Here is a 23,108-nt window from a genome sequence, read left to right on the forward strand (position 1 = left end):
CTTTCTATAGGTTTACATTATTAACACTGGTTGCTTCACTTTTCCTTATTTTATCTCTTCATCCCTTTCATAAGAAAGAGGGAAGGAGAGAAATAGAGGGGGAAAAGGTGGGGGAGGGGGGGAAGGGGAGAGAAAGGGGGAAAGGGAGACGGGAGGAAGAGGGAATGGGGGGGCAAGGGGGGAAGGGAGAGAGAGGAGGAAAGGGAGAAGGAGGAAAGGGTGAGAGAGTGCATGCACAAAAAAAGTGGAGGAAAGTGGAGACAGAGTTCATCGGGGGAAACAAAATCAGAAATTCTAGTTAAGCAGCAGTCTCCTAGAACCCCATAAAAATAATAATAATGATATTTGTTAAATGCTTACCATGTGCAAAACACTGTTCTAAGCGCTGGGGGTGAGGGGAATACAAGGTGATCAGGTTGTCTCAAGTGGGACTCACAGTCTTAATCCCCATTTTAGATCCAGGATTAGAACCCATGACCTCTGATTCCCTAGCCTATTATCATCAATAGTATATACTGATCGTCTACTGTAGTAGATGACTGCATCAGGCCCTGAGGAACACACAACAGAGCCAAAACTAGTCCCTGCCTTTGAGGATATTATAAACTAATGGGTTTTAGAAACATAAACTGCTAACATACAAAAGGAACAAAAACAAGAGCTTAAAAACAAAAGCAGACAAGTGAAACAAACTGACACCAAATATGAGTGCTATGGATGGATGACCTGGTTTTTGAATGAAGACACCAAGGAAGTGAGGATTAGTCAGGGATTGCTTCTTGGAGGATGTGTCTTTTTCCGGGGAAGGTCTTTGAACACGGGGAAAGACATTTCACAGTTTAGTGGGAAGGCACTCAGGGCTTTAATGCAAGGGACTAGGTTAACTGGTTGGAGATGGGCAAGTCGGAAGCAAGTTAGCTAGAAAAGTAAAAGCCAAGAGCATAAGCTAAAATGAAGTGAAAGAAGAAAATGGATCCATAGGTAAGAAAGAGCTTATGGAGAGTTAGGCTGTTCTGTATGATTGGGAGAAAAATAGGTAGCTACTGAGGGTTTTTGAGGAGATTCGTGCATCATGAATGGTGTTTGGCCAAGGTAAACTGGGCAGCTGTATACAGAATAAAGTGGAGAGGCTGGAGTCAGGAAAATCAGAGAGGCTGTAACAATAATCCAGCCAGAAGATGTCAAGGTCTTAAACCAGGGTGATGACTTTAAGACTGGAGAGGAAGATGCAGATCCAAGGATTTCTGTGGAAACAGGTTGATTTAGAGATAGACAAGGACAGAGAGAGACAAAGATGACACCAAAGTTGTAAGTTTTGAAGCACCGTGATTGATGGTGTTGCTAATCACAAGGAAGATAGGAGAAAAATCAGATTAGGAAGAAAGGTGAAAAAGTTCTGTTTTTCCCGTCCAGGGTTTAAGGTGCTAGTGGATCATCTGTGGAGATGCCCTAAGGGCAAGACAAAACTGTAAAGCAAGTGAGAGAAGTTAGGGCTGGCAAGGAGAATTTGGGAGCCATTTCATACAGAGATGGTTGCCAAAATCATTTGAGCAGATAAGTGCCCTGTGTATGAATGTAGAACAAAATGCCTTTTGGGGAAGGGAGTCAGACTGGACCTGCAGGTTGCATATCATACTCTTTGGTGTCTCAGGATTCACCTCTTTATAGATCTCATAGCTCCCAATAACTTACAGGTGACCAATTAAGAAAAGAGCATTTAAATCAACCAACGGTAGTTATTTTGCACTGTGGGCAGAGTTCTGCACTAAGCGCATGAGAGGATATAAAACAAGTTGGTAATCATGGTCCCTGCCCTCAAGGAACTTACCTTCTAGACGGGGAAAGAGGCAGTAAAATAAGGTGCAGCAGACTATTAGGATATGTAAAAAAGTGCTATGTGGCTGGGGGTGAGGTGAAATAAGCATTAGGAGAAGAAGCGTTGGGGTAGGAGAATCACGAGTCAGAAGCCACAAATCATCATCAATGGTATTTACTGAATGCTTACTGCCTGCAAAGCAGCGTACTAAGCACTGGGAGAGTACAATACTACAGAGTTGGTAGTCACATTCCCTGTCCACCACCGCAAATGTCACAATTCTGCCACCGGGCTTTTAGAAATGCAAAAGTAATAGAAAAATAGCATTTGAAGTGATTCTCCACCACCACCAACTTTCCTCACAAAATGAATGGGAAATGTGGGTTCTCCCCAATATTTTGGTAATTTAAATTTGGACCATGGAAACCGTACAACAGTGTCAAGAGGGCTCTGGTAAATAAGCTTTTTCAGAAGAAAGACATTACCAAAGTGTCAAGTGGTTTTAATTATGTTTCCAAAAACTTTTATTAAACAATTTATGTCTTTTTTTTTTTTTTAACGGGGAAACCAATTTGTATGGGGATAAAAACAGATGCATTAAAGTCCAGCATTAGCTTTGTTATCTCTCTCTGGTTCCGGGAGAGGCTAACTACTCCAACTTTAAGAATGTCCAAATTGGCTCCAACTTATTCTAAACACAGATATGGTGTCCCTGTGCTGACCTATGCTACAAATCAAGACAGACTTGTTTTGAGTTAATGAAAATATTTTCATTTTAACCATTACAGGTGCTATACTTTTCAAAGCCTACAAAATGCTAATGTCCAAAATTAGCTGTGATTAAGGTTTTACCAGGTTAACAAAACAGATTATCCTTTTAATAATACCTTTAATGACATTTAAAACCAATCAGGAAAGGGCAAAGGTTAGAGAGGGGGTGCAGCATGCCAGGTAGCAAATTGCAACTGAATTCATGCACATAGACACCAAGATAGAAACCCCCTTATGAGGAGATGTAAAATTGCCATAAGAGAAAACTCCTCTTTAAATATCTGCCACCTCTTCACCCTATGAGATTTCTTAATTTCACCTAGTTATTCATGAGAATCTGGAGAAGAAAACTACTACTGGCATGTTATTTTGATGCACTTAGACCAAATGACACTAAAATGAGACTCTGTTAAAGCATCCGTATCCAGATGATTGGTATCTATGCAAAACTGATGCTAGAAGTCAATAAGTGAAAAGCCTGTCACAGCTTATGAAGTGAACAAAAATTGAGTTTTGTAAAATATTAGGCAATTACATCAGAATTTAGTTCTTCACCTTCCAACTTTTAATTTGACACCTGGAATTAATGTCCCCTTTTTGCCGTGATAATTTTAAAGGATCAGGACTTGAAATACACTTGTCCGTCTCCATACCAATCCACTAATTTAGATGTCAAAAAGAGCTTCTCCCTAGAGAAAACACAAAGGTCACTGGGAGCCGAAATTATCTTTATTTTTTTTGCTGGTTTTGTATCAAATCACCATCTATGTGGTTCCTCCCTCAACTTTTCTTATGCCAGCAATTTTCCTTTCCCCAAACAAAAGTTTTATGTGGTGACATAACTCAAGGTACATTTATTTGAGAACTGTACATAACTGAGGGGCTAAAGCAAATAACACTCAGATCCCATGACTGACACTGGGAAATGTTTTTCCATCCACTTTTGTCCAGACAGTGCCCTTTCCCCTAAAAACATCTTCCTACAAACTGGCACAAATGATGTAGTGACTGATGTATACACAAATGCACAGTTATTCAGAAGGCTAATGGAATATCAAGTCCAACTGAGGTAAATGAAAATACAGAAGCTATAAAAATGGGGCAATGAATCAGTCTTGAGATGTGGAGCTTGGCATTAAGATCAAATTCTACAGTATATGTAGAAAGGAAGCAGTGTGGCCTAGTGGAAGACCACGGGCTTGGGAGTCAGAGGACCTGGTGGCTAGACCCAGCTCTGCCATTTGTCTGCTGTGTGACCTTGGGCAAGTCACCTTACTTCTCTAGACTGTAAGCTCGTTATGGGCAAGGAATGTGAGTGATAATTCTGTTGATTTCTACTGTCCCAAGTGCTTAGTACAGTACTCTGCACATAGGAGAAGCAGCATAGCCTAGTGAATAGAGCACGGGCTTGACTCAGTTATCTCATCTGTAAAATGGAGATTTAAACTGCGAGCCCTCTGTGGGACAGAGACTATGTCCAACCTTATTACCTTGCATTTACCCCAATGGTGAGTACAGTCAGTACCTGGCATAAAATAAGCACTTAGATATCATAAAAAAATGTAGTCCTAAGGCAGCAGAAGGGGACCTGAAATAAAAGACCTTAAATCTTGCTCTTCAGAACTCTATCAGGTAATCCCAGAATTAAAATAAAATGAATTTTCTTATTTGGACCTTGAGGTAAAGAAAAATCAGTCCACCTGATTTAGTTAACGGATACCTATTTGTTATTGAAAACAAATAGGGATTTTCTAAATTACCACTGAAGACCTGTCTAAATACATAGATGCCATTAAATGCATAACTTTAAATTAGATGATCCAACCATTATTCATTCATTAAATCATATTTATTCAGTGCTGTGTGCAGAGCACTGTACTAAGCTCTTGGAAAGTATAATACAGCAATAAATAGAAACAATCCCTGCCCAAAATGGGGGGGAAGGGGAGGAGACAGACATAAAAAAAGTAAACAGGAATCAATATAAATAGAATTACAGATATGTATGTATATATATATATATATATATAAACATGTTGTGGGGCAGGCCGGAGGGGGAACAAAGGGAGCAAGTTGAGGAGATGTGGGGGGTGGGGGGCAAAATATCATTAACTACCCAGACTAAGCCCCCCTTTTCTTCAGCTCCCCCTCCCTTCCACGTCGCTCCAATTCACTCCCTTTGCTCCACCTCCCCTCTTCCCACCCCACAGCACTTGGGTACATATGTACATATCTATATATTTATATTGATGCCTGTTTACTTGTTTTGATGTCTGTCTCCCCCTTTCTAGACTGTAAATCCAGTGTTGACAGGGATTGTCTCTCTTTATTGCTGAACTGTACTTTCCAAGCGCTTAGTACAGTGTTCTGCACACAGTAAGCACTCAATAAATATGACTGAATGAATGAATACTGCTTAAATAAAGAGTAGACTTCATCAACTGGAATGACAAAGAACTACAGCTCTAGATTTATTTACTGAATAATCTGGAATAAAGGCAGCTTCCATCAATTTTGTCTCATTTCTTTCATTTTTCTTTTTTCTTTGAATACTTCTCCCTAGGGCTAAAATATGAAGATTCCATTTAAAGACTTCCTTCTGCAATTTTACTGGTTAATTCATCCAATCCAATATTAAACCACTACAGTAAAACTAAAACAAATACTGTGAATGATGTTAGGGTATACTTGTGCTCAAGAACTTTGAAGGCTTTAATTAAATTTCTAAATAATCTGGTGAAGAAAGGACTATGCTTGCATTCTTTCCTTACTGCAATCTCTGAAAAATCCCTGGGGTAGGGGGAAACCTCAACTAAGACCCAAATATGATTTTCAACTCCTTTCTTTCTGGTGCCAAGGCTGAGTCAGCTTTTTTCCAAAGAGAATTTGAAATATGTAGGTTTCAGAATTAGGCCAAAGTTAATACGTGTTACAGGATTGTCTTTTACTCTAATCACTCATTTCAAATTTCATCTTAACATCCACCTATGGCAATTCAAGTGTCTTTAAAGATCCCACAAAGAGATGACCTTTTTAATGCCTTTATTTCCTTTACCCATTTTGTACCATAAACAGTAAAACCAAATGAGAGCCACAGAGTGGACTAGAAATCAAGTCACCTTAGTTGGAGTTAAAAGCAGAGTGAAGAGGGAGCAGAAGAAGGAAAGGAGGCAATAAAGGAGATTTGAGTTTACTCATCTGTAAACAATCTAAAAATCATAATCTGGGAATCTGAGCTCAAATTCATCAGTCTCATGCAGCACTCGCCCAAGACTGAAATACAGTCCTCACCTCAACTCCCCTAATGCTTTTAAACAGAGCTGCCAAAAAAAAAAAATTACACTAGCCAATGCAACACATTTTTACGTCTTACAAAGAGCATGAGTGGTATGTTGAGGACAAGGAGATAACCTTACTTATTCCAGGTCTATGAAATTCTTATTTATATTACTGTTTGGCAGTTATGATGTCATTTTTTTAAATATCCACTTTGCAAAAATTGACAATCACAGACATTGTTTAGAAATGCCCTGTCTTAACCAGTCCCCCAATAATACCTCCCCCAAAATAATTTATAGTGCCTCTCGGCAGCATAAACATATGTATCTCCCTGGAAGATGGAGAGGGAACGTATTTTGTGCTGAGGCAACCATTTTCTTCATCTTCCCTCTTTCCCTGCGGTCAGATCAGGGTGTCACTGCCTAACAACCAGGTGACAAAGGCCCGGGTTCAGACATAGATTCTGGAGATATTATGAAGACTGAACCAACAGAATTTGCTAAGTGACAATGTACAAACTGAAAGAGAGAGAAGAGTCAAAGATAACTTGTGAGACCGATCTGTGAGACTGAAAGGATGGTGGTGTTGTCAAGAGTGATGGGAAAGTAGGGGCAAGGAGAGGTTTTGGGAGATATGTTGTGGAGTTCGATTTTGGACACGCTGAGTGGATAGTGTCGGTGAGACATCCATGAGACATGTCCTGAAAGCAGAAGAGAATGTGGGAGTACAGAGGAGGACAGAGGTCAGGGCTGGAGAGATAAATTTAGTAATCATCTGCATAGAAATGTAGTTGAAGCCAAGAGAGCAAATGAGTTCTCCAAGGGAACTGGTGTAGATGGGGAATAGAAGGGGACCAAAAACTGAGCCCTTGAGGGATTCCCACAGTCAGAGAGGATGAGGTAGAGGAAGAGCCTGTGAAAAAGACAGAGAAGGAGCGGCCAGAGGTAGGAGGAGAACCAAGGGAGGATAGTATCAGTGAAACCAAGATTAGATATGGTTTCAAGGAGGAGAGAGTGGTCCACAGCGACAAAGGCATGTGAGAGGCTAAGGAGTAGAGGCTGTTGGATTTGGCAAGAAGGAGGTGGCCGGTGATCTTAGAGAAGGCAGTTTCCAAGAAGTGAAAAGGGTGGAAGCCAGACTGCAGGGGATCACGGAGAAAACTGAAAGAGAGGAAGTGGAGGTGGTAGGTGTAGACAACTTGCTCAAGGAGTTTGGAGAGGAATATCTGCAAATCCTGCCAACCCCATACACTTTAACACTCCTGTGCAAAGAGGCAGACTTCAAGTTAGAGCTAGTTAAGTACCCGGAAATAGCGAATGCTTACAGAAAGAACTGCCCTCCTGCCTAAAAATTCAAACACCAAGACTTTTTTCCCCCCAAGGACATTCCTCTATGCAGCAATTATTCTACAGGGCATCAACTATGCTATAAATAGTAGATTAATCATCTCCTACTCAGAGTAAAACCTCAGTCGAGAAATGAGCTGGTTGAGTTAGGTGAAACTGGTTGTCATAACCAATACACTCTATAAAGTTCAAAGACCTCATTTTTTCATACTTTGGCCAAGATTAAATAAATTCATATTCTGAGAAAGTAGCCGCTAGGCATCCTGCAAAGAGGGTAAGCTAAACCCAACTTGCCTAATTAAGAACAACCAACAAAAACCAACAGAAGAACTGGTTAAAGGAATTGGCTAAAAACACACTGGACACGATGCACTGAATTAATTCAGTTACGATGTAATAGTCGTGACAAACAACTTTAAGTTGAAAGAAAAAAAAACTGGAATGCCTCAGAAGGGCAGAATTAGAAAAAAAATGTTAACTCGTTACTTTTAAGAGGAAGATCTTGAAAAGATCTCTTCAATAAAGAAAATATACTGGTTTCATCTGTATTCTGAATTCTATTGCTTCCTCCAGTAACATCTAACTAAATCTTGTTGTGATGACACAATTGCTCTACCTATGCCAAATCTGTCACCACAAAAATGTGACATTCCTATACAAACACAAAACATATATCATTAGTGGTTTTGAACAGATTTCACATCTAGTACCTCTATAAAGCAATTGCTGATTTCACCTAACCAGACCAAAACTTTTCCTGACCACATGGCCAACCAAGCTAAAATTTACTTTCAAAACATCAGAGGTCAACTGCGTTAGTTAGCCAATGGGATACAGAAGAGTCTTTATTCCAGAAAAACACCACTTAAGAGAAAACATTACTAAGACTGTCGAGTCCTACTGAAAGTATGAAAAACACAAAAGTATAATTTACCATGGAAAGGACAAAAGTCACTGGTAGTTAACTCTTTTGATGTTTTTCACAATGTATTACATTTACAAAGTACCAATAATATGATTTCTTTCCCTTAGGCTTGGTGTTGTGGTGAAATCAAAGCATCGACTCAGACATCATTTTGGGTTCCATTTCTTTCCTCAAGGATTAGAACTTCATTCCTGCAAGATAGGCCAAGCTGTGAAGAAAGCCCTTTCTAAACACACGAGTCCTCAAAAGAAGTAAAGAGCAAACTGAAAAAAAACACTTGGCCAAAAGGGTGTCTTCTCTAAACATCCTGTCCAAATGAACACCAAAACATACACCGCTTGCTGTTGCATGAAGTCCCTCTTGAAGAAGTATGTTTAAAGATTCAAGAAACAAAGAAGGTCATTTTTATCTATGAACCAAAGCTGGGCACTCTTCATGAAAAAAAAAAACTTGAAGGGTATCTTGCCTCATTACATACCGCTTTTTGAGTATGCGTTTCTTAAGTGGCAATACTGGATCCAAGCCCAACTACAGATGGCCTGTGGGGAGGCCACGGACAGCACCTGGAGATAGTGGGTGCGCTTTTGTTGATAGTGATGTGGTATTCATGCTTCAAGCAGGTGACACAATGTAATATATATCACACAGAACCTTCTATGGAAATCTGCCAACCCTAAAAGTGTCTCCCTGAAGCACCCTGACCACCCTCAACTTTGTTCCACTGCCACTGCATTCCCCCAGCCCAGATTCCTGCAGACTGGGGGAACTGCTTTCAAGCCAAGGTACTTGGGAGCAGGAGCTCCCGAGGTAAAGAGTCGTATTCCGGCTTGACTTCTACATTGGCCTCCACTCTCTCCCTGCTTCAGTCCATACTTCACTCTGTTGCCTGTATCATTTTTCTAAAAAGTTGTTCTGCGAAAGACAGTCACTACTCCTCGAAAACCTCCATTTAAATCGATAGTATTTACTGAGCGCCTGTGTGCTGAGCACTGTCCTATGTGCTTGAAAGGGTACAAAATAATTTATAAACATGATCCAATGCTTGCCCATTCCTCCTTGCATCAAAAAAAAAACTTGTGACCTCAGGTTTTACATCGGCTCTCTCCCTCCTACTTTACCCATTCTTCACCTACTACAGCCCACTTTGTTCATCTCAAGCTACTGTGCCTCATTTTCCTCTCCTCCCACCAACCTCACGTCCTTCTTCCTGCCTTCTCTCCTGCCCAGGTTCCTTGTATTAAGAGTGGTAATGGTCACTCAGCAAGTACTCAAAGCAAAATACCATACTAAGTCTTTGGAAAAGCACAACAGAAGCAGAGCATGCATAATCTATCAGGGGAAAATCAGCCATAAAAACTTTTTTGGAATATTTGGGAGCAGTAGGAAGAACAAAAACTCACCCACAGATCCTCCCGTAGGTCAATCTGCTTAATTCTGGTTGCTAGTACTGACTGAACAACCTATCCTCCTAGACTATAAGATCCTTGAGGGTAGGAAACTGTCTCAACCGACTCTTGCATTTCACTCTCCCAAGCACTTAGTACAGTGCTCTGAACACAGTAAGCACTCAAAACATACTACTGATTAATGGACTGATTGGATTCCATTGCTGATTCTACTCTGCCTCAGGATGGACAACATTCCTTTATGATTTTTTAAAATATCATTTGAATAGGCCTGCGCAATTGTCCGTCCTATAAAAATGCAGAAGGGGGACAGTACAGACCAGGAGTTATATTAAAGGCAGATTTTCCGTTCCCCGTACAGTCAACGACAACCCAGCCGCACGCCACGGCATACAGCCCCTACGGTGTTTCCGCCCCCACGTTACACTCTCTGTCCCGGTGTCCTTGAGATATTGTTGGCCGGAGATGAGGAAGTGGAGCGTTGCTATCATTCCCCTCTGCTGCAGCACTCCTTCTCTGGCAGTTGCTCCTTCCTGCCCTGCAGCTGCTGCCTCCAGTCAGTCAAGTGCCGTAGGAGCTGTGCCGATCCAGTCAGAGGCAGCACAATGAGTGACCAAATCTATGACTCGTTTGAACTGAAAAGAGTTTAACTGTAAGGGAGAGAATTTAAAGGGATTTCTGTACTATCACATTAACCAATCCTCTTGGTTTGCCCAAAAATAACAGGAAAGATGACCTCGCAACCTGGCCCGTTTCTTCCAAGGGAGCCCCGAAGGCCTCTTTTGTGGCTTAGCCCATTTCCGTCAGCATCAGTTTCCTAATGGCAGACGTCACGAAGTGAGACTGGTTTGTTCCATGTGGTCAGGGTGCCACTACTGCAGGTGAAGAACCTGTGTTCTGAGAAGCAGCGTGGCTCAGTGGAAAGAGCTCGGGCTTGGGAGTCAGAGGTCATGGGCTTTAATCCCGGCTCTGCCGCTAGTCAGCTGTTTGACTTTGGGCAAGTCACTTAACTTGGGGATTAAAACTGTGAGCCCCACGTGGGACAACCCGATCGCCTTGTACCCCCCAGCGCTTAAAACGTTGCTTTGCTCACAGTAAGCGCTTAACAAATACCACCATTATAATTATATGACTGTGCATGCATCTATTTCCACCCTTGTCATTTACCTCATACCTAAAAATAATCACGATGGAGTTTCCTAAAAGCTTCGGTCCTAAGACTTCAGGATCAAAACTCGCGTAAAAGAAGGTACTGTGTCGGTGATTTGGACTGTACCACTTACGCTGTCACTTTCCAGCTACTCTTGTTCCCACTGCGGGTACAGAATGTCCACACAGATGTCATGCTCTTGCAGCCTGAACCACCAGGCCTGGAGAGCTACTGAAGTCTTTATTCCCCACACTATTCAGCTATTTTTCACAATTCCCACTGGCGCTGTCTTCTTTCAGGAAGAGGCCAGGAACCTTCCCTTCTGATGGCAAAACTCCAGCAGCCAGAGTCAGGCCTAGAACCTGGGTTCCACGATTCTCAGAGCATGGCTCTTTCTACGGAGCTAACAGCCAGGCTATATCTTAAAAAACAAAAAAGTGATACACTGGGAGAAGTATATACTGTATTCAGAGATAGTTGTAACTGAAATCTGTCTTCTCTGCTGTGTCCTTGGGCAAGTCATTTACTTCTTTGTGCCTCAGTTTCCTTATCTGCAAAATGGGGATTAATAACATGAGCTCCATGTGGGACAAGGACTGTGTCCAACCTGATAAGCTTGTATCTACCCCAGCATCTGGTACATAGTGAGCCCTTCACAGATGCCATAAAAAAAATCATAGTCTTAGTTTCAGATAAAATGTACTTCTTCAGGGAAGCATTTGCTGGTATACTGTCATGAGTGGAAATACACTCATACACACAATATAGTCTTTCATTTTCAGTTTTTATGCCATTATTTTCCTAGAAATTGAACAAGATTTTTAAAACCACCTAAATTGGGAGAAAATTTTTAAAATTGGGGAGAGGGAGGGAGGATACGACAAAAGAGGACAGGGAGAGATTATGAAGAATTACACCCATCAACCAACCAGTGGTATTTATTGAGTGCTTACTTTGTGCATAATGTGCTGAAGACCTGAGAGAGTACAATACAGTTGACCAACATGATCCCTGCTCTCAAGAAGCTTACAGTCTAGCTAGCATCAAGACGGGCATATAAAATAAATGGCCACTAAACAAAACCCAGTACTCCCAGGCTTGAACTACTGTAGAGATTTTGGGTTGCTGCATCTCAGGACCCCAAAACAGATCTGGACAAGGTAACCAAGAAAGCTGGTTGAGGTGGGAGGAAAAGAGGAACAAAGAGGGGGAAGAAGGAAGAATGGAAGTTAGGACCACAGGGCTTCAGAGCCAACAGGGCGCATCACATGATGTGGAAGGAGGTGAAATATTAGATCTCTCCCCTCCACTTTGCTGCCCTGACTTTGGCCACTGAATACTGACTACCATCATATGGGAAGGAATCTAAATCCTGAGGAGCTTGGGCATGATGTCCTAGAGGCATAGCTATGATTAGGCACTGCCCCTCCCTCTACAGTGTAAGCTCATTGTTGGCAGGGAATGAGTCTGTTCATTGTTATATTGTACTTTCCCAAGTGCTTAGGACAGTGCTCTGCACATAGTAAGTGCTCAATAAACAGGATTGAATGAACACAATATTTCAGTGAAGGGATGTGGCAGACACCAAGGTGGTGAGCAGCTCCAGAGCTAAGCTTCAAGGTTTGGTCCACATGGGGAGCAGGAGGACTGACTTTGTCATTGCCATTGCAACTGTGAAGTCTCAACTCATCTCCCTGCAACTTGTCACTTAATCTGACTCCACCCCCAACCTCTCAAGAGTGGCCCAGAGACCTCACATTCACAGGAGACAAAAATCAGAAATTACAGCAGTACCGGGGCAGGTTAGGTTTGCGGCAGAGCACAAATGCTAGAAGAAAAACGGGAAAGAGGAAAAGGGGCAAGAAATTGAAAAGTGCATCATCAATCCAACCTGGATGACTGGTTTCTGAAATGGTGTTGCCCAAGTACTTAGAATTTTACTGTGTGTGGAATAAGAGCCCCTACAAATAGGTTACTCGCCCTTATGGTTTCACATACTTGCTTCTCTACTAGTTAATAGTGATTTGGGTGGGAGAATAATAGCAGTGGTTTTTATTGCGCATCCACTGTCTACAGCAGAAGCACAAGACAAGTTTCCTGCCCACGGGTAGCTTACATTCCTAGAGAGGAAATGGTGTGTTAAATTCATCAAGTTTTTAATCTGCAAAAGGCCATGCTTACCCTTTTTATTTTTTAAACTAACAATTAAATCCCATATATTATGAATTCTTCTTGGACTCTGCGAATTCCCTCACCATCTCCTCTCTTCTTACTTCTCCCCATCACCTCTTGCATTCACAATCAGATAATCTAAGAGAAATTCAGGGGAATCCTGGCAAAGCAATCCCCTAACACATTTCACTAGAGTTAAAAATCCTGGTTAAAACTTTCATAGCCAGACTCCACAGATTTGGAAAATTCAGTGATCCAGTCTTGCCTAGCCTCTCAATGTACCAGATGCACAGTGCTTTGCACAGTTAGTGCTCAACAAATACCAGTGACTGATTGATATGCTTAGTAAAACATGCCCGAGTGCTCTGACGAGCGGGCCGCACATATCGAGGATTCAATCTGAGTCAGCAATCTGACCTTTGAGGGTATTTTCGGTGGGTTTAGCTGGGCTGTTCCCCTGATATCAAGATTGTACCAGGCCCTGAAGTCAGCTGAGGCTCTAGTATCCGCAGTCGAGGAGATTCCAGACTTCTCCAAGGATTTAAATATAGTCTTATTTATTGAACACAAATATACGGTCCTCCTCCCATGAGATCCAAGAAGTAGACGGATTAACTGCAATATGACTACCTATACTATTTTATCCAATTTTTTTGAAGCATTTCAACCAACCTGGGTTCCTTACATTTTGGAACACTGAGTTTAGCTGTATTTGATTATTTCATTGTTGGCTCAAATTACATACGGGTGTTATATGTACTTTTCAGTTTATCATTCTGATTGCAATTTGGAAGCCTGTTAAAACTGGAGAATAATCCAGCAAGAAAAAGAGTCTTTGACTTCCATTAAGAGAATGTTCTTCCATCACTGCGAGGGTGTCAAATTAACTAGGATTTATACTTCTTGAACTAGGAGTGAAAAAGAGATCCTTCAGAATTTATTACAGTGCACCTGAGACACCATATTATAACTGGATGGAGCAAAAGTATTTTAAATTGAATTACTATTTTTATAAGTTTTTTTAAAAAATGGATGAACTTGAAATGTCTTCTCGTTCCCCTCCTAATAATACCCTCTTATCTTCCTCTTGCTATGTGGCCAGGGTCATTTCTCTTTAAATGGCTTATACGCAAATGAGACATTTGAAGATAACACAGTTTATGCACATCCTCTGATTTAACAAAGTAAAAAGCTTATTCCCACTACCAATGTGGAAGAAATTAATTTAATCACATGAATTATACAAGCTTCTGCTTTCCTGCTGTGTGATCTTGGGCAAGTTACTAATTTCTCTGTGCCTCAGTTTCCTCAGCTGCAAAACGAGGATGGACTATCTGTCCTCCCATCCCCTGCTGTGTAAGGACTGCATCTGATTCTGATTATCTTGTATCTACTCCAGGGCTTAGTTCACAGTTTGGAACACAGTAAACACTTTTCTTATTATGATATCTGTTAAGCACTTACTAAGCTTCAAGCACTGTTCTACATGCTGGGGTAAGGCGAGTTAATTAGGCTAAACACTGTTCCTGTCCTATATAAGGCTAAAGCAGGCATTCAATCCTTATTTTACAAATGAAGGAACTGAGCCAAGGTCCTGCAGCAAGCCAGTGACAGATCTGGGATAAGAACTCAGATCCTCTGACTCTCGGGCCCGTGCTCTTTCCACTGGGCACCAAATTACTATTATTTCTCAAACAGTTGCACCAAGGCACACCAATTCAGCCAAAGGGGAACATTTTCTATTCCAATCAAACTATTCTATCTCCGGAGCCGGCGACCTTTTGATTGGGAACCGCCAAACCAGGCGTAACATTTGCGTAGTCGGTGCACAAAGAGTCTTAGAATTTATGCCCTCCCCCACACCCCCATGTGACATGACTATACCATGCGGCTGCTTCAGTGTAACAACTGTTGCTGCCAGCAAAGACAGCAAGGGAAGAGGAGAATGGAAGGGAGGAAGAGAGAGAGAGGCCTGCGGACGGCCCCGACCTCTGCTGCTGCCCTCGACTCACTAGGCGGGAAGGAAAAAGGAAGGGCTCTAAGGGCTGGCCTTTGCCTGTGCTTCTGCCCCGATTCTCACTTCATCCTCAGGGCAGTTTACCTTGGAGACAATCTGGAAGAAACTCTCCACCGGCAAACTTGGTAAAAGTAGCAGACGTCCTTCCCCTCCGGGGGTAGGGAACTGAAGCTGGGGGGATGGCCAGCCAGACGGGTGAGAAGGGGAATACAGGGAAGAAGGGACGACGGGCCAAGAGAACGAACCTGGAGTGGTTGTTTTCTTTCTTCTCTCCGCCACTGTTTACCTCCGAGACTTGGAATACACATCGCGGGGCAAAGGGGCACTTCCCTGCCTAATACGCAACCCACATCAATGTCCTCGGCTCCTGGCATCATGGCTGCTCTTGTCCCATGTACACGTGGAGGATGAATGACCATTTCCCCATCCTGCCTTTGGCTGGCTCACCTTAGGGCCATTATTGTTTGCTGCAGGAGGCCAGTAAACACTGGATCTTGGGGGGGTGGGGGGGGCAAGGATTACTGTTTGAACCCCCCCCGCAGCCACCAGAGAGTCACCAAGCCCCCTCTGGCTCAAAACCGCCCAGTGACCCCGGTAGTTCCTGCCCGGCTTCCTCCAGAGCTGTCTGCTACGGGGACAAAGCTAATGGCTTCGCCCACCCCGTGCCAAGACGGCAAGTTGGGTGTCTATGCTCCAGAGCCATACTTGATTCCAAAAAGAGCCCCACGAAGGTCACAAGCCACGGGTTCCTGACCCCTTGTCCTATTTAATGCTCAACCCAGTAGTCTATCTAAGCTTTAAATTAAGATGTCATTACAACAATTAAAAAATTGCTCATTTTAAAGGCATCTGAGGGGGAAAAAAATGCCTGAAAAATTCTCTGAGCTCTCAAAATCTGCGGATAATTTTAGATTTAAAAAAAGCCTAAGCTTGCCAAGGGAATCTGAGAAGACTTTTCTATCTTTGTCTCCAATGTTAACCTACGTATTTGTGTGCAAAAATAGAGGAAGATTAGTATCATACATGCCACAGTGAAAAGTGACCAGAGCACACTTAAAAACTTCACCCTGAAAGGCAGTTACTTAACCACTGAACAAGAAAACAAATTCAGCAAATGAGCATAGGAGATATGCCGCATTAATCAAGGATTAGTCTTCGCATACTGTTCTCCCTCCAGAATAAAATATGAGGGGAAATTTTAAAAAGATCCCTTGGAAAACTCTCAGAATGGAAGGTCATAAAGAATGTATAAATCGTTTTCTACCGATCCTGAGACCATTTTAGCCCACGCAACGGTCGCAGAAGATATAATCTCAAGTAACGCCCCCCACCCCACCCAAAAAAAGAACAGAATTAGTAGCTATTTAGGATCAAGGAAAGAGTTTGCGCATGGCAAACTGTACGGGGACATAAACAAAATTCTTAGGATGTCCAACACAAATCTTAAGTTTACTCAAGCAGTACTGGCAGCTGACTTCCTAGGAGCTGAAAGGCACACCCATCACCCTTTCTTGGTCTATGTTCTTTCATCATATAACCTAGGCTTTGTAAAACCACTCCTTGCAAAAGTTAGGGAAGTTACTCTAGGTTTTCTGTTTTGCGCCTTGGAAAGGTTAATCTCTTCGTCAGCTCTCAACACTCTCTACTTTGCTTTAGGGAATTGTACCCAAGAATCTACTGCAAGAAATGCAGTAGAAAAGAAATTCAATCACTATAGTGACGGGCACGTGATAGTGTCTGCTCGGGAACAGGAAAAGCTTGCTTCCTTTGCTCTGCAAAAGGGAAAATGTTAGAGGGATAGAGAAGGAGGCACAATGGCATTGAGAAAGGTGAAGAGTTTAGAAAAGTGAAAGAAAATAGAATGATTACGGAAATTAAAGACGATAAAGAAAAGAGAAATACGCTTTTTTTAAAAAACCTACATTTCATCAGTGTTTTAACAGCACTAAAACTCATTTGGCTAAAACCTCACAATACCTCAAGGTCCTGAAGGAAAGGGGGGAAAAAAGTATAAAAATGTATTTATTCCCTTTTAGAACCCGGAGTTCCTCGAGCCATGGATTAAAATACACACGCAGAAGCATTATAGCCTTCGGGGGTAGACGGGTAAAGGTAGACTGCACTTCTGAAAAGAATAGGTCTAATCTGTACCAATAGAGTTCAAGCAACATTGAATTTTGGAATAGTATAGAGAAGCACCGTGGCACAGTGGAAAGAGCCCGGGCTTGGGAGTCAGAGTTCATGGGTTCGAATCCCGGCTCCACCGCTTGCCAGCTCTGTGACTTTGGGCAAGTCACTTAACTTCTCTGTGCCTCAGTTACCTCATCTGTAAAATGGGGATTAAAACTGTGAGCCCCATGTGGGACAACCTGATCACCTTGTATCCCCCAGCGCTTAGAACAGTGCTTTGCACATAGTAAGCGCTTAACAAATACCACCATCATTATTATTATTATGATGCACTTCCCTACAGCGGAAGCGCTGGGTGGAAGAGGGGACGGGATGGTGAGGGTTGGGGGCAGTGGCTGGTGAGCGGGACTGTGGCTAAGCCCCTTTGGCCCTCGCAGTTGCCCTTCCCTTTCCTTTCCTTGTTGGTAGTTTGCCCTTCGTCGGGAAAAATGCATCCCAAAGGTACCTGTTCGTTCACCTGCCGGGGTCAGGATTTATGGCGTAGCGGCTAGAGTCCGGGCCTGGGAGTCCGAAGGGCCCGGGTTCCAATTCCCACTCCGCCAACTTGTCTGCTTTGTGACCTTGGACAGCACAGGCTTGGCAGTCAGAGGTCGTGGGTTCTAGTCCCACCCTGCCACTTGTCAGCTCCGTGTGACTTTGGGCAAGTCAGCTGACTTCTCTGTGCCTCAGTGACCTCAGTTGGAAAATGGGGATTATTAAAAATAAATAATAATAATATTATTATAGAGACAATTCCTGCCCAACAAGGGGCTCACAGCCTATGGGATTAGAACCCGGGACCTGCCGACTCCCAGGCCCGGGATCTACCCAGCACCAGGCCACGCTTGTTCCTAGGCCCAAAGCCGGGAAGTCTGGTGGGGCTGTAGTGGCCACTTGTCTGCTGGGTGACTTTGGGCAAGCCACTTCTCTGGGCCTCACGGACCCCTGGCCCCCATCCTACCGCTGTCCTGGAATGCCCTCCTTCCTCACCTCCACCAAACTCTCTTCCCCTCTTCAAAGTCCTACTGAGAGCTCACCTCCTCCAGGAAGCCTTCCCACACTGAGCCTCCCCTTTCCCTCTGCTCCTCCCCCTTCCCCTCCGCTCAGCACTGTCCTCATTTGTATAGATTATTTATGACCCTATTTATTTTGTTAATGAGGTGTACATCCCCTTGATTCTATTTATTTTGATGTTATCTTGTTTTGGTCCGTCTCCCCGCATTAGACATGAGCCTGTCACTGGGCAGGGATGGTCTCTATCTGTAAAATGGGGATGAAGACCGTGAGCCTCACGTGGGACAACCTGATGACCCTGTTTCTCCCCCCGCGCTTAGAACAGTGCTCTGCACATAGTAAGTGTTTAACAAATACCCTCATTATTATTATCTGTTATCCAGCTCTTAATGCAGTGCTCTGCACCTCTGGTGCTTAGAACAGTGCTCTGCACATAGTAGCACTTAACAAATACCAACATCATTATCATTATTATTATCTGTTGCTGAATTATCCATTCCCAGCGCTTAATGCAGCGCTCTGCACCTCTGGTGCTTAGAGCAGTGCTCTGCACATAGTAGCGCTTAACAAACACCAACATCATTATCATTATTATTATCTGTCGCCGAATTATCCATTCCCAGCGCTTAATGCAGCGCTCTGCACCTCTGGTGCTTAGAGCAGTGCTCTGCACATAGTAGCGCTTAACAAACACCAACATCATTATCATTATTATTATCTGTCGCCGAATTATCCATTCCCAGCGCTTAATGCAGCGCTCTGCACCTCTGGTGCTTAGAACAGTGCTCTGCACATAGTAGCGCTTAACAAACACCAACATCATTATCGCTATTATTATCTGTTGCTGAATTATCCATTCCCAGTGCTTAATGCAGCGCTCTGCACCTCTGGTGCTTAGATCAGTGCTCTGCACACAGTAAGCGCTTAACAAGTGCCAACATCATTATCTGTTGCTGAATTATCCATTCCCAGCTCTTAATACAGTGCCCTGCACCTAGCAAGCGCTTAACAAATACCGACACCATCATTATTACTATCTGTCGCCGAATGATCCCTTCCCAGCGCTTAATACAGCGCTCAGCACATAGTAAGCGCTTAACAAGTGCCAACATCATTATCTGTGGCTGAATTATCCATTCCCAGCTCTTAATACAGTGCTCTGCACCTAGCAAGCGCTTAACAAATACCGACACCATCATTATTACTATCTGTCGCCGAATGATCCCTTCCCAGCGCTTAATACAGCGCTCAGCACATAGTAAGCGCTTAACAAGTGCCAACATCACTATCTGTGGCTGAATTATCCATTCCCAGCTCTTAATACAGTGCCCTGCACCTAGCAGGCGCTTAACAAATCGTGGCGCAGTGGAAAGAGCACGGGCTTTGGAGTCAGGGCTCATGAGTTCGAATCCCAGCTCTGCCACCTGTCAGCTGTGTGACTGTGGGCCAGTCACTTCACTTCTCTGGGCCTCAGTCCCCTCATCTGTACAATGGGGATTAAGACTGTGAGCCCCACGTGGGACAACCTGATTCCCCTATGTTTCCCCCAGCGCTTAGAACAGTGCTCGGCACATAGGAAGCGCTCAACAAATACCAACATTATTATTAACAAATACCAACACCAACATTATTACTATCTGTCGCCGAATGATCCCTTCCCAGCGCTTAAGGCAGCGCTCTGCCCATCTGGCGCTTAGAAGGGGGCTCTGCACACAGTAGGCGCTTAACAAATACCAACACCGTTATTATCACCTGTGGCCGAGTGATCCCTTCCCAGCGCTTACCACAGCGCCCTGCACCGCCGGCGCTTAGAAGAGAGCTCGGCCCACAGTAAGGCCTTAGGCAACGCCCTCGCCGTTGTAGTAAACGCTCCATAAATACGGATGAAGGAGATGGGCGGGGCGGGGGGGGGGGGGGGGACGAGGGGACGGGACAGTCTCATCACCTTCGGTCCTCCCCGGCCCCGCTTACACACCGGGCCCAGCGCTGAAGAAGAAGAAGAAGAAGAAGAAGAAGAAGAACGTGGGTGTCACACACACACACACTGACAGACACAGAGACACTGACACACACAGAGACACACACACAGACCCACACACACAGAGCGACACACACAGGCACACACACACAGACTCACACAGAGACCCAGACACACACAGGCACACGCGCGCGCACACACACACACACACAGAGCGACACACACAGGCACACACAGAGACACACACACACAGACACACACACAGAGACACACGCACACACAGAGAGCGACACACACACAGGCACACACACACACAGAGACACACACACGGACACACACACACAGAGACACACAGACGCGCGCACACACACACACACACACAGACTCACACAGAGACCCAGACACACACAGGCACACACACAGAGACACACGCACACACACAGAGCGACACACACAGGCACACACACACACACAGAGACACACACACAGAGACTCACACAGAGACCCAGACACAGAGACACACACAGACACACACACAGAGACACACAGACGCGCGCGCACACACACACACAGACTCACACAGAGACCCAGACACACACAGACACACACACAGAGACACACGCACACGGAGACTCACACACACACACAGACACACGCACACACACACACCCGGACAGAGACACACGCACACACACAGACTCACACGGAGGCACAGGCGCACACACACACACGGACACAGACACACAGACAGAGACGGCCAGACAGAGGCAGAGGTCCGGGCGGGCTGAGGGCGGCGGGGGCGGCGGGCGTCTGGTCCCGGGCCGAGCGGGTGACAGGTGTCGGGGAGGCCCTTCCCCGGGGCGAGGCGGGCGGGGGCCCCGCGGGGTAAGGGCCGGGTCGGGCCGGGCCGGGCCGGGCCGGGCCTCCGGCCGCACACTCGTTGGGTCGGCGGGTCCTTCGGGCGGAGCGCCTCCCCCCTCAGCGAACGGACGGACGGACGGACGGACGGGCCCGGCCTCTCCCCTCCCCTCCCCTCCCCCCCGGGGCCCGTCCCGGCTCCTCACCTGCGCCCCCCGCTCGCCTCCCGCACCGCGACGGCCGGTCTGTGTACACCGGAAATGACGTCACGCGCCCGCCCGCTTCCCCTCGCCTCCCCCCCTCCCTTCTCCCCGCCGCCCCCTCCCCTCCCCGGCTCCTCCCGGCCAACCAATCGGGGAGGAGGAAAGACGGGGTGGGCGGGGATTAGGCGGGCAGGGGGCGGGGCTGCCTTAAGCCTCGGGGCCCGGCTCCTTCCGGCCAACCAATCGGGGAGGAGGAATGAAGGGGTGGGCGGGGATTAGGAGGGCAGGGGGCGGGGCTGCCTTAAGCCTCGGGGCCCGGCTCCTCCGGGCCAACCAATCGGGGAGGAGGAGAGTTCTGGTGGGCGGGGCTTAGACGAGCAGGGGGCGGGGCTGTTTTAAACCCTGGGGGCCTGGCTTCTCCCGGCCAACCAATCGGGGAGGAGGAGAGTCCAGGTGGGAGGGGCTTAGACGAACAGGGGGCGGGACCGTTTTAAACCCCGGGGCCCGGCTCCTCCCGGCCAACCAATCAGGGAGGAGGAGCGCCGGGGGTGGGCGGGGCTTAGGTGGAAAGGGGGCGGGGCTAATTGAGCCCGCCTCTTCTCTTCGCCCCCAAGGTGAACCGGGTGGGCGGGGCTCCGCAGAGGGGGCGTGGCCAGGGCTCCCGCGATGATTGGGGGGGTTTGCAGGAGCCCCCGGCTGGGATTGGTTACATGAATCTGTCAATCAACCAGTGGCATTTCTTGAGCGCTTACGAGGTAAGCAGCGTGGCCAAGTGGTTAATGTCTGGGCGTCGGAGGACGTGGGTTCTAATCCCGACTCCGCCGCTCGTCCGCTGTGTGACCTTGGGTAAGTCGTTTCACTTCTCTGGGCCTCAGTGACCTCATCTGGAAAATGGGGATGAAGAATTAAGAGACACACATCCCCCCCCCAACGTGTCACCGCCTGCTGACCTTCTATCTACCCCGGTATTTGTTAAATGCTTACTGTGTACCAAGCACTGAACTATGTGAGCCTCACATTCTAAATAGGCGGGAGAACAGGGACTGAATCCCCATTTTGAAGATGAGGGAGTTGAGGCACAGAGAAGTTAATAATAATGTTGGTATTTGTTAAGTGCTTACTATGTGCCGAGCACTGTTCTAAGCGCTGGGGTAGACACAGGGGAATCAGGTTGTCCCACGTAGGGCTCACAGTCTTCATCCCCATTTTACAGATTAGGTAACTGAGGCACAGAGAAGTGAAGTGACTTGCCCACAGTCACACAGCAGACAAGTGGCAGAGCTGGGATTCGAACTCATGACCTCTGACTCCAAAGCCCGTGCTCTTTCCCCTGAGCCACGCTTGACTTGCCCACGGTCACAAAGGTAAATGGCAGAGCAGGGATTAAAACCCAGGTCCTCTGGCTCTCAGAACCGTGCTCTTTTCACTAGGCCACAGCTGCTTCCCCCAGTAAAGCACCTTCCTTACTTTTTGGACGTGATTGTGACCAAATTCATGTTATCATTTCGTATGTTTAGATGGGAAAAGAAACACTGCAATAAAAATGTCTCCTTAGTGCTCTCTAAGGTTTTCCATAATGTGTCTTTTCTCCTTCATACCTTTGCTTAACTATGTAGCAGTTGTCTGTATCAATGTTTGCTTCTTTTCTCTCAGTATTTTAAGAACATACACCAGTATTCTAAAAACTATTTTCTACCTTTTTTTTCTTAAATCCTTAAGGGGTAACCTGAGGAAAAATTCACCCAAAGTAGCAAAAATAGTATTCAAACTCTCACCCTCTACATTTTTTTTCCCCCCTCACAGTTTTGTGGGTAAAAATTAAAAGCATTTCCCTGCCAAGTGTACAGTTCAATTAGGGATGACAGAAATATGTGTCAAATAATAAGTCTGTATGGAGGTGATCGTTTAATACCACCTCCCCATTTCATCCCCAGTAGAGTAGTACAGGGAATGATGTGAACTATTTTCTACAAAATTTGTCAAGTGCTTACTGTGTATCAAGCA

At 45.2% G+C, this 23,108-nt stretch overlaps 1 protein-coding gene across 3 annotated transcripts in view; it reads right to left on the minus strand.

Moving 5' to 3' along the window:
• The window catches only part of GARRE1 (granule associated Rac and RHOG effector 1), an 80,671-nt gene extending 59,508 nt beyond the window's left edge, over window positions 1–21,163 (minus strand). For all 3 annotated transcript variants that reach the window (XM_029074862.2, XM_029074863.2, XM_029074861.2), the window contains exon 1: window positions 21,108–21,163. The gene's annotated coding sequence lies outside the window, so the exon portion shown is untranslated. The remainder of the gene's footprint in view (window positions 1–21,107) is intronic.
• Between the last annotated feature and the right edge of the window lie 1,945 nt (window positions 21,164–23,108).

The sequence above is a fragment of the Ornithorhynchus anatinus genome, chromosome 11 (assembly GCF_004115215.2).
Source record: "Ornithorhynchus anatinus isolate Pmale09 chromosome 11, mOrnAna1.pri.v4, whole genome shotgun sequence".
Taxonomy (NCBI): Eukaryota; Metazoa; Chordata; class Mammalia; order Monotremata; family Ornithorhynchidae; genus Ornithorhynchus; species Ornithorhynchus anatinus.